An 18520-nucleotide genomic window follows, 5' to 3' on the forward strand; every position below is an offset into this window, starting at 1 on the left:
TATATTATGTATGATGCTTCCAATCAGTGGCTCCGTGGCATTTTTAGAGTTTAATGCTGTAAGGACGCTCAGTGAATCTGTATAGATGATGCTGTTTTTGATGTTTTCATTTGTTATTTTCTGCACCGCAACACTAATAGCATAACACTCCGCGGTGAAAACTGTAGCACATGAGGGAAGTCGTACTGCATTTTCATTTTTTCCTTGTATTACTGCGCTTCCTACATGAGCATGAGTTTTTGACCCGTCAGTATAAAATGGAGTGTAATTTCTGTATTTTTCCTGTAGTGCTAGATATTCTTGTATTATCTGGTCGTGTGGTGTACAAGTTTTCCTGAGACGTGTTAGTGTGACGTCACACACTGTGGGAAGAGTGTACCACGGTGGTAGCGCTTCGCATCTTAGGGCAATATTTTTAATTTCATTTAGTATGTTTAGTGCTTGGCATTTTTCTTCGAAGCGCAAGAGCAACGGCTTAATTGCGTGAGGCTTGTTGTTGAAGAGTATTCTGGATGGGCATTTCGTGACGATTGAGTAACAGAGATGTTTGGGGTGAGAAAGGATTTTGAGGATGTATGTACAAGTTAGTGCAGTTCTTCGATCTTCTAAGGAAGGTTCATTCGTTTCCACATACAGACTTGCTATTGGTGAAGTTCTGTAAGCACCAGAAGACAACCTTAAACCAAGATTGTGGATAGGATCTAGTCGTTTTATGTAGGACGGTCTTGCTGAGCCATATACTATGCACCCATAGTCTAACTTAGAGCGAACCAGAGAACGATATATATGTAATAGGCATGCCCTATCAGATCCCCAGCGTTTTCTTGACAGTAGTTTTAGCACATTGAGGGCTTGGGAAGCTTTTTTCTTTAAGGTGTTTATATGTGGCAAGAAAGTGAGCTTTTTATCGAAAGTTATCTCCAGAAATTTATGCTCTTGTTTGACAGGTAATTGGGTTTGGTTTAGATATATTGTGGGGTTGGCCTGTAGGCCTCGTCTCAAAGAGAACAGAACCGCTACTGTTTTCTGAGGGGAAAATCTAAATCCGTTTCTATCTGCCCAGGTAGCCAGTTTATTTATTGTTATTTGTATCTGTCGCTCACAGGTGGGTATGCTGGATGACGTGCATGCTATTTGGAGGTCGTCTACGTAAACAGAGTACATTATGGGTTTTGGGATTACTTTTCCTATTGAGTTCATTTTGATGATGAATAAGGTCGTGCTGAGGATGCACCCCTGGGGTACGCCAGTTTCTTGTGTAAAAGTGTTGGAGAAGGTTGCACCTAGGCGGACTCGGAACGTGCGGTTGGTTAGGAAGTCATTCAAACAGCTCAGCATCCTGCCGCGGATACCTAGGTCCGCTAGGTCACGGAGGATACCGAACCTCCACGTGGTATTGTAAGCCTTCTCCATGTCGAAGAAGACCCCGATACAGTGCTGGTTGTGGATGAACGCTTCCCGAACTGTGTTCTCAAAGCGAACGATGTGATCGGTTGTGGAACATGTCTTTTTAAAACCGCACTGGTGTATATCTAAAAGTTGCCGGGACTGAAGTATGAAGGTTAGTCTGATGTTTAGAATGCTTTCGAATGATTTTGCTATACAGCTAGTGAGTGCTATTGGCCTGTAACTGGTGGGAGTAGTTGGTGGCTTGCCAGGTTTTAGGAAGGGTACTATGATTGCTTCTTTCCATGCTTGGGGGATTTCTCCACTCATACATATTTTATTGAAAAATTTTAGGAGAGCCTCTATGGCAGTCTCAGAGAGGTGAGCAAGCATGGCATAATGTATATTGTCTGGGCCTGGTGCTGTCATTTTACCGGATGTTAGTGCTGTGTTTATTTCCTGCATTGTAATAACCTGATTGTAGTCTTCGTGTATGCATGTTCCAAAGGGAAGTTTTTGTTTTTCTACTATTGTTTTGTGCTTTTGAAATGTTTGTGTATAGTTGGATGAGCTTGAAACTGTGGAAAAATGCTCACCCAATATGTTGGCCTGTTCTTCTAATGTTGTTTGAGTACCGGGTGTTGTCAAAAGCGGAAGTGTGAAGGAAGTATGGTCACCAGTGAATTTACGAACTTTGTCCCACATTTTCTTTGATGGTATTGAACTATTTATAGAGGACACATATTTCTGCCAGGAGGTTTTCTCAGCATTCCTGCGCAAGTACCACGATCTCGCCTTGGCCCTTTTAAAAATGAGTAAGTTCTCTGCAGTGGGGTACCGGCGCAAGGTGCCCCATGCTTTATTTTGCTGTTTTTTTGCAAATGTACATTCTTCTGTCCACCATACTTTGTGTTTCTTCTGTACGAGTCCTGTTGTTTGTGGTATAGCGAATGTTGCAGCAGATATTATGCATGTAGTAAATCTTTCATTAATTTCATCTATGCTGAGGTCTTCAGAAAATTCTCTATCTAGAGTGGCACTTTCTGTAAAAAGTGACCAGTCGGCGAGGTGAAATTTCCAGCGCCGTGGTCTTGTGGGGATGAGTGGAGTGGAAGACGAGAGCCTGATGACAGTGGGTAGGTGATCACTTCCCAGAGGATCATTTAAAACATCCCATTTAAAATCGGTAAAAAGAGACGGTGATGTGAAAGCTAAATCAAGGAAGCTCATTTTTGCTGAGCTTGGGCAACAATATGTGGCCTTTCCTGTGTTTAAAAGACAGACATTATTCGAGAGTAGAAAATCTTCGATTATTTTGCCCCTAGAGTCACAGCGTTCGCTTCCCCAAAACGGGGAGTGAGCGTTAAAATCGCCAACTACCAGATATGGCTCCGGCAATTCATTGATCAGGCCTTCTAAATCTTGTATTGTTAATGTGATGTGTGGGGGGAGATATAAAGAGCAAATTGTTATTGTTTTGTAGGTAACGACGCTAACTGCAACTGCCTCAAGTTTTGTGTAAAGTTTGATTTCTTGAGCAGGGACGCCGCTTTGAAGGACAATCGCGACGCCTCCCGAGAGTCGATTTGCCTGCTCGCGATCGCGTCTAAAAATGTTATAATGTTTAAGGATATGCACATGTTGTGGACCAAGATTGGTCTCCTGAAGACATAAAACTGTGGGTAGCATTGACCCTAAAATATGTGTTACGTCGCTGTAGTTCCGCATAATTCCTCTACAATTCCACTGAATTAAGAAAGCCATGTTAATTTTTGGGGTGAGAACGCTAAGGCGTTTACTTATGCTCAGGGCCCGTTATGAGGGGTCTGTCTTTTTTTCGCTCAAGAGAGCTGTTCCGCCGCTGCAAAGCGGGCGGACTGGGAGTTGTATCCATCACCTCGCCAGAGGTGCTGGAGGACCGCGCAGCCGCGGTTGTGTTAGTTTCAGGCCTCCCCTGACGGGGGGAAGTCCTGCGGGATGCCGACCCATGGACCGGCGCTCCCTGCTGTGAAAATGGCAGGGCAGCTTTCGCTGACCCTGCCTGGGGCGTGGATGGCCCTGCCATAGGCTCGGTGGAAGTGGCCTCGGCAGGTGCCGGAGTGCTGTGTGGTGCTACGCCCCTGCGCACCACATCAGCGAAGTTTGGTTTCGCTGTGAACGAGAATGTGTTGTTTAGTGTAAAACGCCTCCTGGCTTCTTTAAATGAAATGTTTTCTTTGGTCTTTATGGTGATAATTTCTTTCTCCTTTTTCCAGGACGGACACGCCCTGGAGTACGCAGCGTGGTCTCCTTCGCAATTTGCGCAGCGCAGTGCTGCGTCACATTCCTCTGAATTGTGGTCCTTAGAAGCGCATTTCGCACAGGCTTTGCGGCCGCGGCAACTCTGAGAGCCGTGCCCGAATCTTTGACAGTTGAAGCATCTGCGTGGGTTAGGAATGTAGTGCCTGACATTAACTTTAAGGTATCCGACTTCGATGGTTTCAGGTAATGTGCTTGTGCTGAATGTGAGTACCAGGTGTTTAGTATCTATTTCTTTGTTGTCTTTGCGGATTTTAATTCGATAGACATCTGTGACATTTTGGTCGCTGAGACCTTCTAGCATTTCTTTTTCTGTTAGATGAATGAAGTCGTTTTCTGAAATGACACCACGGACGGTATTGAGGGATCTGTGGGCTGTTATGGAGACTGGAATGTCTCCAATAGAGAGAATGTCTGGGATTTTGGAGTTTTGGGTATGGTCACGGATTTCTAGTAATAAGTCGCCACTGGCCATTTTCGATAGCTTATATCCGGGGCCCAGTGCATCTGTTAGGCACTTTGACACAAGAAAGGGTGATAGTATTCTTGCCTGTTTTCCTTCTACTGTACTATGTATGACATGGAACTTTGGGAAGGTTGTTTTCTTTTTCGGGAAAAAGTCTGTTGCTTCGTTCCGCCCTCTTTTCAGAGAGCGATCAAGTTTTGAAAGGGGGGGGAGCCATAAAGAAAATTTAGTTATTCGGTCATGGTGCCAGCCACCCACCACGGAGTCCAACAAGGGGACGGGACAGGAACTTGAAAGCAAGTCCTGCCCACGCCAGCTGTACACCTCAACTATAACCAAATATGACTCAACTCAGGGTAGTTGGTCACACAAGGTTAACCCTCGCCGCCAGGAAAACAGGAAAAACCAAGGAGTGAGTAGGATATAGGAGAGTTGTGAGACAGAGATAGGAAAGTGAAAGATGGAGAGGAGGATAGGAAAAGGCGACTGCAGATTCCCCCCGGTCGGGTCAGGCCGGAGGTGCCGTCTGCAGGAAGCTGGGGCCAAAGTGGTGTGCTGCCTCCGCCGAGGGGCCTTAAGGGTCCAAACGCTCGGCATCGGCTCAACCACCAGGATCCCCTTTTCCTCGGACACGGCGATGCCACGCACGGCGAGGCGCGGGTGCTCGGGTCCGTGGTGATGCACAGTTCACCATCATCCCCTTGCGGGGATGTCCCTGCGGATGCTCGGGAACCCGCGGTGTCGCCACTCACCGTCGCGACGCCTGCAAGCTGCAGGCGCCCCCCTGCGGGGGCACATATAATAAACTGAAATTACATCTGTACTCCGCTGCTATTTCCTGTTATATGGGCGGGATCGGGCAACTTTATGAATTTATATTTCCTTTGTGTGTAAAATTCTCGAACATTTCATGTTCTTGTGGCGGCAGCAGCGCAGCACGAAACAAAGAGAGAGACGGGAATCGACGCTGATTAGCAATAAAGTTTTTAATGCACGTTCGTTGGATATATACATCTCGCTCGAATAAGAAGGAAAAGAAAGAAGCATAAAAACGCATAACATGTACACGTGGTGAAATATTGAGACATCGCACGCACATAATCAATTTCTCTGTCACGAAGCGCTATTGAAGGTTTGCAGATACGTCGCTCTTTGGTCGGATCTCCCTGGTCCGTTGATCAAAATATCACGGGATGACCATTGTGTTGATAAGCTGCGGAGCGCATTCATGCTCTCTGCAATGTTTTGCTAATTCACTGCTGATGGCGCCCTTTAAGGATATTTTGTGCTCTCGAAGCCGTTTATTCAAACAGCGCTTTGTTTGACCAATGTAGGTGCGTCCGCATGACACAGGGATTTTATAAACCCCATTTTCACACATTTCACATGTTTTTCCCGGTGTTTTTTCTTGCATTGATTTATCTTTGCTCAGTATTGACTTTGGCGCACATGTCTTCATAATTGGTTGCGTGCTGACATGAGCACTTTTACACAAGATCTTGCGCCTACCTTTTTGAGACTGTGGGAAATGCCATTAATGTAAGGAATGACCGCGTACGGCTTCCTTTCTTCTGATGTGGTTGTTGTGACATATTTTCTGCCTCTAAGTGCTTGCAGAATTCCTTCTGCGACACTGGATAGCAGTCTCGTCGGGTAACCTACTGCTTTCAGCCAACTGTTCTGGGCGTCAAAACTGCCTTGAACTTCATGATGACAGGATCTCGTCAATGCGGCTCTCATTGCTGCTTTTGCTAAGGACTAGAAGGACTAGAAATAACAAGTGAACTCCCAGAAAACACCGTTATGCGATTTCTTGACTTCACGCTAGCCTTTTTAGGCGCACACAAATGCTGGTGATACGGACCACGAAGCTAGAAGTGTCTGCTCCCCCACACATCTGCGCACTCCAAGATCATCAATTATACGCTGTTTCGATGACAGAGCAAATGAACGCCTCCTCAACGTAAAAAACAAGTCTGGGAGCCACATAGCAGTTCATTGTAATCAACCCCGCCACGAATGTCGGCCTATGTTATCCGCCACTAAGTTTCTGGCAACAGCAAGCAGTAAATTAGAGAGGGTGGTTATTGAGGTATTTTTTATTGAAAAAGCTGGGGACACGTGCATCAGCAGCCCTTTTGTCTGTCTGTTGGAGAAAGAAAGGTCCTTCTTAGAACGGGCGCGGTTCTTGCGTTTTAACCACATCTACACATCCTGGCCAACGGTTTTTTACGCACTTTTATTTGCTCTTAGTTATTTTGCCGTACTGTTTGTTGGCCTTGAGCAGATAGTTTCACCTTTGTGTTTTTAAAAGGCTTTAATGGTGTTTTTAACGTCTAAAATGTTTCTCCGGTGTTCGTTTTATGTACGATGTTAACTTTTTTCCGTGTTATTAGCGTCGATCGGTTACATTTTTCGTTTTCGCTTTTAGCCTCCTAACTGTGCCTATTGCCTATAAAGTTTTCATTCTTTTTTATTCATAGGCTCATTGTACATCTCCTTTTCATCGCCATTTCACCTGTCATCGTCGCGTTTCTTTTACTCGTTACTGCCACTGGCACCGACGATGCTAATGGCAGAGGCACAAGCGCGATTATCTCTTATCTGTGGTCCGTATATTATTACTATAGTAATGCTTTCGCATCTTGCTGTTTGCACGTGTGATGAGTGCCTTTTCACTGTGTAATAATGATCGCCAGAGTGTGAGGCGCTCTTTCGCAGTTTCCACTGGCTGACAGTGTATCATGTGGTCCATGTGAATGGTATAAATTGTGCTGGTTTTTATGACCCAATAAAAGTTGGTAGTCAGCGCCCGTCCTGTGTTTTCGTGTTTCTTCTCGTCCTCGTTGAGTTGCGCTGTGTCAATTTGTGTCGTAGAAATTATGCACCACCTAGCCCTCACCAGAATCCTCTTAGATTGTAGTTTTTGTTGAAAATCAATGGTCCCAAAAACGTTCTCCCAGTTACCTTTCTCGGACCAAAATGCTATGATTTGTTTTTGTTTCTGCTAAACACCTTCGAAAAAATGTTTCTGGGCCATTAGTGGGCCCGGGTTCGAACCCGACCGCGGCGGCTGCGTTTTTATGGAGGAAAAACGCTAAGGCATCCATGTGCTGTGCGATGTCAGTGCACGTTAAAGATCCCCAGGTGGTCGAAATCATTCCGGAGCCCTCCACTACGGCACCTCTTTCCTCCTTTCTTCTTTCACTCCCTCCTTTATCTCTTCCATTACGGCGCGGTTCAGGTGTCCAACGATATATGACACAGGTACTGCGCCATTTTCTGTGCCCAATAACTATTATTATTATTATTATTATTATTATTATTATTATTATTATTATTATTATTATTATCATCATCATCAGCAGCAGCAGCAGCATTAGTGGGAACACTGCCCTTTTGCTTGTGTTTCTGTGTCCTGCTTCTACGGCCTGGAAATGTTCGATAAATGTTGTACTGGGACTGGGAAGTTCCATCCTTTTTGGGCGCACCTGGGGAAGCATAAACATGTGGGGAAAAAAGAAGACCTTAAAAACAGGCGAAGAATCCGTATAAAATCAAGTAAAAAATGGCATAGATTGGGAAACAATTAACTCGGAAAAGTTCATGAAAAAGATAAAAAAAAACGTTTAACGTTTGCGTGTTAATTGTTGCCCTGTCTATGCCTTTTTTTGACTTGATTTTATATCGATTCTTCGCCTGTTTTTATTGTCTCGTTTTTTTCCCACTTATGTTTATGCCTGGCTTTTTCCTTGTTACCTTTTTTGGTGCGTTCGCATTTGGCAATTCTTGACCCAGCCTTGACCACTTTTGGTTTTTTCGTGCCGGTTTTTCTTGTCGGGATCGAACACTCCCAGAATGTACTATCAAAACGTGACTGAGACTATCCCCGTCGTATCTGTGCAGTAGATACGCTTGCGTGTTAATGCCCTTCTGTTACATATAAGGCATATATCAGACAAGTTCTAAATAAAGTTGACAGTTCAGCGCAAGTGTGTGTTTTTTTGTGCCCTCTCTGTTGTCCTTGTCTACTAGCGCTGCGATTCCATGATGTTCGATCAGTACCAACTCGCCCAGCAACATACCCTGCATGAGACCGGGAGTCTCCTCCAACCGGCAGCGACCGCCATATCGAAAGCTCTCGTGACGTCACTAGCACGTGCACGGAGCAACGTCGTCTGCTCTCGTTGCTGCAACATGCGCAGCGAGGTGCCATCCCCCCTGTAATTTCGCGGGTTATCGAAGTAGCAGTCGTCGCACATATATAAATGAACGGTACCGCAAAAGCGATAATAACAGTAACGCGGTTTTTCTTCGGTATAGGTAGGGTCCGGTCATGATGCGACGGCGATCGACGGTCGGTGGGCTGATCGGTACGCAAATGCCGTCGCTGACGCACTGGTCTGTCACGCTAGACCGACGGTGGCGCCAGCACGATCCACGATCGCGTATCGCAGTAATATTAAAGAGTCAGCTTAGTGGGAACCAGAAGAGAGTGGTAGGGGACTAGTTGGTACGACATTCTAAAAACTTAAGAATTTTAAAACTTATTGAACCTCATGCTATCCACGGCGACACACGTGATGTGCGTGCACAAGCGAAGATGTGCTTTCATTCGGTGCCTGCGCATAGAACCGATCGGCGAAGCAAGCCACACGGGCAGAAAACGCCGCACGACGGTGCTGCTTATATTAAACGAAAACGAGAAAGCAGGAGGTATACAGGGGAACTAATCGTCTACAGCCTCAACTTCTGGACCGATACAGCAGACTTGCATGGTTGCCAAGTGCAAAAAGTAGTATGGCGGAATGCATGACGCGATGCAGCTTTTTAACATGACAAGCGTTCTGATCTGCACCCTGTTTTCGCCAAGCCGCTTCTCTCCGGAATGCGCGGAATATTACAGGAAGCTTTAGAGCTAGTTTGAATAGGGCATGCAGATGCAATCTCTCCGTTCTTTGGAACTTTGTCGAGTGCGCAGCGAAATTAAATGTTTTATTCTGCTCGATGAAATAGACATTTCTGGTAGGAGCTTGAGGTTTCGCTTGACTGGTATTGTCGGCAAGAATATTTTGTTCTTTTGCCTTAAGTAACAATGTGCGAAAACGCATACAGATAGATATTCTCCTCAAACTTCCAACGAAATCAGAGTGGTTCTACAGAGCTAAATATTTTATGTCTTCATTTTCTGATAATTTTAAAATTTGCACCCAAGTACGTGCCTTCTTCTGCTTGATCATAGTGGCTTTTAGTGAGGTAGTTGCCGTTTTCGCCAGATTCTGGTCCACCTGCAATAGTAAAATTCAGGTAATCTGCGAAATAACATTGCATGACGTTGCCCATACCCTAGTGACGTTTAATCGGTTTCTACGACTGGTTTAAGAAAGACGCTTGTTCAAGTTGGCGAAAAGGAAATGAAAGAAAATAGCTATGCGTCGTACGTACTACTATCACAAGTGCTGTTTCAAACATCGCGCTTAGTGGCTCCTATGAATGCTCAAGACAGCTGGCACAGCTGTATTGTTTTGCGCGAAGAAATGCCTCACACGTAGTGCGGGTGAGTGGCATCTGAAAAGGGCCCCTTGCATTCAACTTACGATCACAGGAACGATAAATATCATCCAGAAACTTATCAAGAGAGCCCGACAGAACGCGCACGAGTTGCAGGCGTTGCTTCTTGCACTGCTTGTCGCGCGGTTGAAAAGCAACCATGCGGATTAAGAGATGCAAACTACCACATTTTGATGCAGAAATGCAATACTAGCCGCGCAGCCGATTCGTCGCCAAAATTGTGCCGCTCGATGCCCGCTGCTCATCGCTTTCGCATATCTAACGGCGATAAACTTGTCGAAACTTGTGCTGCTGCATTTCTTCGGTATATGTTGTGCCTCGACCAACCACACCACAACTCGACAGGATATCGCGCAACGCGAATCCAAGGTGAATGGTATGCCTTTTGCCTAACAGCGAAAGCCACTGCTGATGTCAGCGTCTCCGCTTGTCATTGGCGTCACTTTAGTCGCGGCGGGACGCTTGTCTGCAGATCGAAAAGCACAAATACCTTTTGTTTACAATCTGAGCATCTCTGAGAAGAAAATGTGCTTTCCATGGTTAAAGGGGGCAAAAATCACTACAAGCGCAATAAGGAAAACTACATATATAATTCTCTTTGCTATGCATGGTTAGCATGGTTACGCTACTTAATTCTCCAGTGAAGCTCTTTCCACATTCAGGACCGCCGCACAAAATTTATCCACGACACAAAAGTAGACCAACATTATTTCTTACCTAAGCAAGAAACTAATCACACGAAAAAATTTAGAAGCTCATTAGTCTTGATACCTGGCTTGTTTAGAATAGTGAGATATTAAGCTGATTTTGTTTAGTTTTGCGATTGGCCAGCATTGTAATTGGCCAGCACCATGGCTCAGTGTTAAAAGCCGCTGTTTACGTTGTATCCTACTATAATATCCTATAGTTATATATCACTGTAATATAAAATGTCAGACAATGTACTGTGAAAGCGTTCGATGAGACTGTTGGTTTGAGAATTATAGCTAGAAGATGTCTTGTCGACAGTGTTGATGGCGCGGATGACCTTTTCAAGCACATTGGATAAAAATGTCTTCCCACTGTCGCTAAAAAGAATACGAGTAGCCCCATGACGCAATACTATTGCGCGCAAGAAAAAGTCGGTGACTTGAGAAGCGGCACCGAAGTGAAGCGGGGCTGTTCCAGCATACCGTGTCAGCTGGTCCAATGGCGGTGACAACCCAATGGTTGCCGGCTGGCGTAGGGGGAAGGGGAGCACACAAGTCGATGACGACGATGTCAAAAGGCAGGGATAGGCAAGGAAGAGGCTGTAGGGGGCCGGCAGGAGCAGATGTTGACCGCTTGCGACGTGGCAAGACACCCAGGAGGATATGTATTTGGCGACACTATAGTATAGAGAGCCCAGACCAGAAGTAGCGGCTGTTGACACGGTCATACGTCCTCAGATGACCTAAATGACCGGCAGAGGCGTAGTCGTGGTAAGCCTACAAAACGAAGAGAGGGAGGCAGAACGGAAACTCGCCGGTGACCTTTAGGGTGGTAGGTGTAGCGGTAGTGTGTGCCGTGCTGAAATCTGAACTGGCGAAGCTGCTGGCGCGAGCCACTGTTGGGTGCCGCTGACTGACCCCGGAGAAGAGCGATGATTGCGCGGCAGTGTTAATCAACCAGCTGATGGGAAGGGAAATCGGCGTGGACGTGGAGTGGTGCAACAAGAACGGGTACAAAATTCATAGGGAGCTCGGACTCCTAATGTGTAGGGCCTGTTGTTGAAGGGGCCGCAGCGTGAGTCCGAAAATCGGGCAACGAGAGAGGGCGGCAGCGTCGAGGTGTTTTCTCCGGTATTTGTAGGGGACAGTGAAGGTGTACTGAACATTTAGCACCCAGCGGCTCAAACGGCTGGTCAAGTTCTTCAATGTCGACAGCAAACCGAGCGCGTGATGATCGGTGACAATGGTGAAGAGACGGCCGTACATGTAGGGACAAAATTTCTGGATAACTCAAACATCGGCGAGACATTCTTGCTCTGTGATAGTGTAGTTACGTTCAGCTGCAGCAAGAGAATGGCTGGCGTATTCAGCAACCTGCTCTTGGGACGCATCGTTGCGGTATAAGAGAACGGCGCCAAGGCCTTGTCCGCCGGCGTCGGTATGAAGAATGCTTGGCGCTGCCTCTTCAAAATGGCAAAGCACAGGCGTTGAAGTGAGCGCCTGCTTGAGAACTTGGAAGGCATCTTAATTCGCACACAGTGGACCACAAATAAAGCGCATCAGAAGTCAATAGGTTGTGGAGTAGGGACGCTATTGATGCGAAATTATGGATAAAACGGCCGAAGTAGGACGCTAAGCCCAGGAAGCTGCTAAGTTCTTTGAGGCGTTGGGGGCAAGAAAAACTGAGGACAGCGGCAATTTTTTCAGGATAGGATCGAATTCCGGCCTTACTAACGACGTGGCCGAATACTTTGATAGCCCTACAGGCTAAGTGGCACTTGGCATTTAAATGAAGACTGGCTTTCAGAAGGCACGTGACAACTTCGTTGAGACGGTGCAAGTGCTGATAGAAGTAGGACGAAAAGATGACAATATCGTCGAGATAGCAAAGGCAGTTCTTCCATTTCATGCCCCTAGCGCGGTGTCGATCATGCGTTCAAATGTCGGCGGGGCATTGCACAGTCCGAAAGGCATCACATATAATTCGTAAAGACCGTCAGGGGTAACAAAGTCGGTCGTCTCCTTGTCTGATTCGTGCATGGCGATTTGGCAATATCCCGAGCGAAGGTCGATGCTTGAAATGTACTCAGCGCCTTGGAGGCAGTCCAACGCGTCGTGGATGCGAGGCAGCGTGGGTAGAAATATTTATAGGTTATCTCCTTAAGAGCATGGTAATCCACGCAGAAACGAGTTGAGCCATCCTTTTTAAGGACGAGAACGACAGAAGATGACCAGGAGATTGTAGGCGGTCGAATGATGTGGTGCGAAAGCTTGTCTGCAGATGGTCCTCAGTGATCTTGCGCTCATATGCGGAAACGCGATACGGACGGCGCCGTGCAATAGCTGACCCGTCCGTCTCTGTGCGACGGGACGTTACAGAAGTCTGGCCTAAAGAAGACGTGCACACATCAAATGAGTTCGGGTGGATCATAAGGACTTCTAGTAAGGATGCTGACTGCTCAGACGCAAGGTCAGGGCTGATAGCGGCCGCAAGCGCACACGAAAGACGCGGAGCGGGAGTATCAGCTGGTAGCTAGCACAGCACATGAAATCGGGTCGGTGTCGAGAGGGACAGGTTTACCCTCAAACAGGAAACCAATAGTAGCGCCTTTCGGTAGTAACATGGACTGAGTGGAAGTGTTCAGCGCCGTGACCACCAACCACGGACGAAATATGTGAGGCAAGAGGCAAGAGCGATGCCTTGTGAAGTCCATGGCCAGCGTGGCGCCGACATCACCGTCGAAAGCGTAGTCTAAAGTGGCAGTGATGAGCTGTTCACGGCCGGGGGGCAGAGCGAAGTCGACGGCAGCGACCACACGTGGGGGCGAACGGTCATGCGAAGACGCCGTTTGGGTGAGGCAGTCATTGCAAGAGATGAGGGCAGAAGCCGACAACAAAAAGTCCCAGCCCAGTATTATCGGATGAACGCAGGACGGGAGGACAACAAATTCAATATGATAGCGCTGGTTATCCATGAAAACGCGCGCATTGCATTGGCCTGCGGGGTGGATGAGCGTGCCGTTGCCTCCACAAAGAAGCGAACCGGTGTATGAAGTTGTGACTTTGCGCAGGCGGGAGCACAGGCCAAGGTGAATGACGGAGAAAACGGCGCCCGTGTTGATGAGAGCTTGAGTCCACACCCCTTCAACACACACTGTTAAGATATTCGATGGGCGGCCGGGAGGAATTTTACAGTTCGCAAGGCAAGCAGCTTTCCCTCCAAAAACTGCTTCGTTTAGTTTTCCGGGCGAGGGGCGAACGGCTGCGAGGCGGGACGAAGAGTTGCTGAGCGGCGAAAAGGTGAAGGGGAACGGCGGCGAGTAGAACGGGAGGGCCGCGTTACGTCCTGGAAGTATGGAGGTGAGGGAGAGCGACGGGAAAATTCGGAGAGCAGCGTGGTAGAAGTATCAGGCGCAAACGTGCACGTTCGAAGGAAGCATAACCGCGTCGTTCATCTTGCTGTCGCCGGCGACAGACGTGGGGAATATGACCGCGGATTCCGCATTAGTAAAACAGACAAGGCGGGAAGTACGCCAGGTGTTGCTGGGGGACACAGAGCCACGGCAGCCACGTGACCTCAGACAGGCGTTGCACAAGACGGAGGGACTGCAGGGCGGGTGGCCTCGAGGCAATGTCGGCATACGTGGGCGGGCGAGAAGGTGTGTGAGGGGTGGCGGGGCCACGGCACAAGTGAAAACGGCCAGCTCATCGGTGATGAGGCTGCGCAAGTCAGGTGTAGCAAGCGCGATATCAAAGGTGGGAGGGGCCAGAGTGGTGGTCTGCCCGTAGAGATCCATGCGTATCACCTAGGGCGCGGATGACGGAACGCAGGTTCCCATTGACGAGGACGCTGCCATCACTAGGGTCTGGCTGAAAGCGGCATGACTGTAGCTCGTCATGGCCAGGCGCTGTCTTGTGTACGCTGGGGCATATTTTCTGTTGATGCGAAGGAGTGAGGGAGATAAAAAAAATTTCCAGTGGCTTAGCTCGGCTATGCCAGGATACACTTAGCGAAGGTTAAGACAAAGCGTGGTTAGCCTTGATTGCAAGTCCATGTTAGTCTAGTTGTCTAGCTATATATATGCTGTTGTCGTATTAAAGACGACACAACTGTGGTTGCGGCTCACGTGAGCTGTCCTTTTCAATCCTCCGACATGTTATCAGGCTTGCGACGCAGCTGGCGAGCGCATTGACGAGGAACGCGATGTCACGCCATACCAAACAGCGACGGCGCGAGCCGCGCGGTGTGACGATCACGCCAGATGGCGCGGCGAGTGCGCAAAGCACAGTAACCATCTCAAATATCTCGGTAAACACCCGAACCGCACCGTAAAGGAAGGGATAAAGGAGGGAGGGTGTCACATATATTAAGGAGCCTAAATTAAATTTTAATGGAAAATGGTGGGAAGAAGACGACGCGAATTAACCAAAGAATAAAGAAGAGGAAGAAGAAGCATTCGTTGAGGTGGAGAGAGATGATTGGTGGAGAAGCATACGGTGACGTGGAGAGAGATGATTGGTGGAGAAGAGAAGACGACGACAAGGCTTACGTGGGCTAACACCTAGGCTATAAAAGGGCGAGTGAGAGCGAGGCACGGGAGGGGGGGGGGGGGGGAACAGCAGAGAAGCGGAGGCTCCGGCGGGTAAGGGACACTTTGGCTGGAAGAGAGCGACGCCGGCTACTGCTCCGGTGAGCTCGCGTTTACGATATCGCATCGTGGACTTCCTGCCGTGCCCGAGCCCGTTCCGGGGAGTCAACGGAGGACGCTACCACCTTCTACGGCCAGGATTGTCTCCAGCGCTGTTGCCACCCATCCGGGTGGTGCCCCCCCGCCAACGACACCGGCTTCACTTCCACGGGCGCTTGGACCTGGAGCTTGTACGACGCAGCCAGCGACGCCAGCCCAAGCGCGTCGAATGCCGCCAGCGACGCCAGCCCAAGCACGGCAAACGCCGCCTCGACGCCGCCTACTGGATCCATTCAACGCCGCAGCCACACCGAACCAACCGTGAGCACGAACGCCGACCGCTAATAGTAGAACACTAGTAGTAGACGCTAGTAGCAGTGTTCCCAGGTCGTGTGTATTTATAGTCTTTGTGTTTTGTGTTAGTTTTGTTAGTTTTGTGTTCTAGTGTGTGTGCCACGTAGGGTGTATTAAATATGCGTTTGTGTGGGTACGCCCGTCGCCTAGTCCATTCTTTCGGTCCGAGTGTTCTCCGGAGAGATCCGTGACAGAGGGAAAGAAAAAAGAACTGAAATTTGAAAGTTGCATTTTGAGGAAAGGCGCGGCGCAGCGCAGCGGCGGTGCACCTGTGGCTCGGTGCTACTAGTGGCACATGCGCAGTTGTGATTAGGGAGCAAGAGAGAGAGAGACAGAAATATCCGCGGCGAAGCGCGCGTTGTGACGTCTTGTGGCTCCTCGGAGTGCAGCCACGGTGAAATCGCAAGGTCGCGGGTAGTAAAGCTTTCGCCTTAAAAATGTGGTTGTGATCACCACCCCAAGCATCTGAATGAGCAGCCCAACGACGGTTATCGGGGCCTAACTAACAAGTCAAATCAGGTGGGGCCACCTCGGAGAGGTATTCGGGTGGCTTAAAAGTTGAAAGGAATGATCTGAAAACCTGCCTTGGATGAGTTCCCGGTTTCGAACCCGACCGCGGCGGCTCCCTTGTAGCGCACAAACTAAGATGGAAGTTATCTTTAGCGCGACTATAATGTGTGAAGGCATAATGTGTGAAATTTCAGTGAACATAAATATTACTGTACCTTGTGCATCGTGCGCTTGCATTTTTCAACCAGACCATGATGGAAATTTTGATCGCATCGTCAGCAGCACTTTTAGTCCTGGTGTTGGCTTTCACTGCATCTATACAGAAAGTGACACCGCTAATGTTGGCACTACCATTCAAACACATATACTGGGGGTTAAATTACATCATGTTCATCTAAAACGTCCTAGCCAGAACTCCAGAACGTGCTGAAAAGCTTAATGTACCTCTGATTGTGCTGCATAGCTCAAGGCTATTAAAGCTCGCCTTGGCTTTTTGTCCACAGTAACTAAATGGTGCAGCCAACGAATCTGAAAGCAAGTAGCACAGCTGTGACCTCACAGCATGGGCAACTGTTGCACCACCTAGACTTGTTAGCCGTTTCACCTGAACACAAACTCTATTAGTACAACTGCCTTAATAGTCCTACTTGCAACTATTTACCAATGTACACCGGAGGACTTTGTTATTTTTGATCCTTCGATCGAAGTCTTCCAAGTCTTCATAATGTACCACTGGAAACGTCACTGGAAATTCACAATCAGGGATGTCGCTCTATGGTTCAAGCATCTTCAAAATCTCAGTGTTTTGCTCTTTGATGTACGCCAACTCCCTTAGAATAACCTTTCGGTCATTTGCAAAAGCCGGGCACACTAATAGCCAAACCGCCTTCACACAAACCGCCTGCTTGCACAGATACGCAGTTCTGGCGGCTTTGAAAGAAACCGACGAGTTTGGTGCATACTAATACATGCAGGCACAACGCACACTCAGCATGTTGAAAAGACAGGTTTTTACCTATCGCTGACTGCACTTCGCAGAGAAAATTTTCACCTACCAAGCACTCAGTGCCCATTTTCTGTGAAATACACTTTTGTGGCGCAAGTTATTGTTTACGAGTTTTAAATGTGGCACCTTTCATTCACCAATAAGGCTTCATCCAAACTCATGGTAAGAAAAGTGAGGATTATTAGTGCATGTGAAAGGAACGCTTGTGGAAACAGTGATTACGGGAAACCAACAATATATAGTGAGCAAATTTTAGCGTGGCTAAGTTCCCTAGTAAGCATTATGTACTCATGGCAGTATAAAACACAAAAAAGAACACAACACACCGTAAAACACAACTTCTTTCACCTGCTTATGCCTTTGCTGGTGGAAGGCCAAAAAATAACGTCAGTAATGCATAGAGTAAGATCTCGCTAATTAAATCCTCGTCAATTTGGAACTCCCAACACTTCGAGTTGCTGGAATAGACCCAACCAATATTTATGAAAGCCTATATGACCGGATGCCCACTAATTCGGACACTACGCATTGGTTAGTTCGAATGGGGTCTCGAAAGGAGGCTGCATCTAGGAATGACCAGCACGGCAAGTGGTTGACAAAAAAGCCCTACTGAAACCTGGACTGCACCCCGCGGAGTTGCCTGCACACCTCTCTCAGGGAGGGCCTTCAGGAGAGGCACCTCCCATTCCGGAGCAGTCCTGCTTCAATGCCCCCAACAAAGCGTGTGCAAAAAACAGTTGATGGATATGTTAAGAATAATCATTGCTGCACTGTTTTCATCTCAAAAGCAGGCGACTATTGCCCACTCTTTTGACAAGTAAACTTGCTGTGATACAAGCGGTGCACTTCAGTCTTTGTCGAAGCGTTTCTATAATACAAACATTTCTACTCGTCCCCTGAAGTTTGAATTAACGAGCTGTTACTAAATTATACACCCAAACTCTGATCTTGCTGCAAAATACCATGTTCCAATAAAAGATTTCACATGCCCACGCCACGCCAGTCCCAGTCAATTACAGCAGCAGCTCAGTATGATCACACTTCTTATGAATGAGAGAAAGGACATGAAAAATTGCCCGGTGCAAGTTTACTTTAAAGCCATGTAAATGTGCATACTTTTTGGCGAATCAGGCTAATGTACTGTTAACTATAAATGCCTCTCATATCCAATTTCACTAAAAGACAAGAAACCTTTACAGAAGGGCAATTTTCCCAGAGTGTGTATTGAGTTTTTCTTTCTGGTGGGCTCGCACATGCCTTGCAAGGGTTGCATTCCGCGCAAAAGCCATGAGGCAAATCTGCCATTTGTACGGGCGCTCACCCATGTGGCTTCGAAGATGATATAATAAGGATTGCTTTACAGCAAAGCTGCTCCCGAAATTGTTGCACTTGTATGAACGCTCACCAGTGTGGGTACGAATGTGTCTCATGAAGTCATATTTTTGCGCAAAGCTCTTTCCAAAACGATCACACTATATGTGATGGTCACCCATTTGGGCGAAAAGGTGCGGCTCTGTGGCGATTTTCTTAATGAAGCTCCGACTGCGTTGAG

General features: G+C 47.6%; 1 pseudogene; it reads right to left on the reverse strand.

Annotated features, from left to right (window-relative positions):
* Positions 1-18257, reverse strand: part of LOC144109824 (uncharacterized) — a 48909-nt pseudogene extending 30652 nt beyond the window's left edge.
* Between the last annotated feature and the right edge of the window lie 263 nt (positions 18258-18520).

The sequence above is a fragment of the Amblyomma americanum genome, chromosome 11 (assembly GCF_052857255.1).
Source record: "Amblyomma americanum isolate KBUSLIRL-KWMA chromosome 11, ASM5285725v1, whole genome shotgun sequence".
In the NCBI taxonomy this organism is placed as follows: domain Eukaryota; kingdom Metazoa; phylum Arthropoda; class Arachnida; order Ixodida; family Ixodidae; genus Amblyomma; species Amblyomma americanum.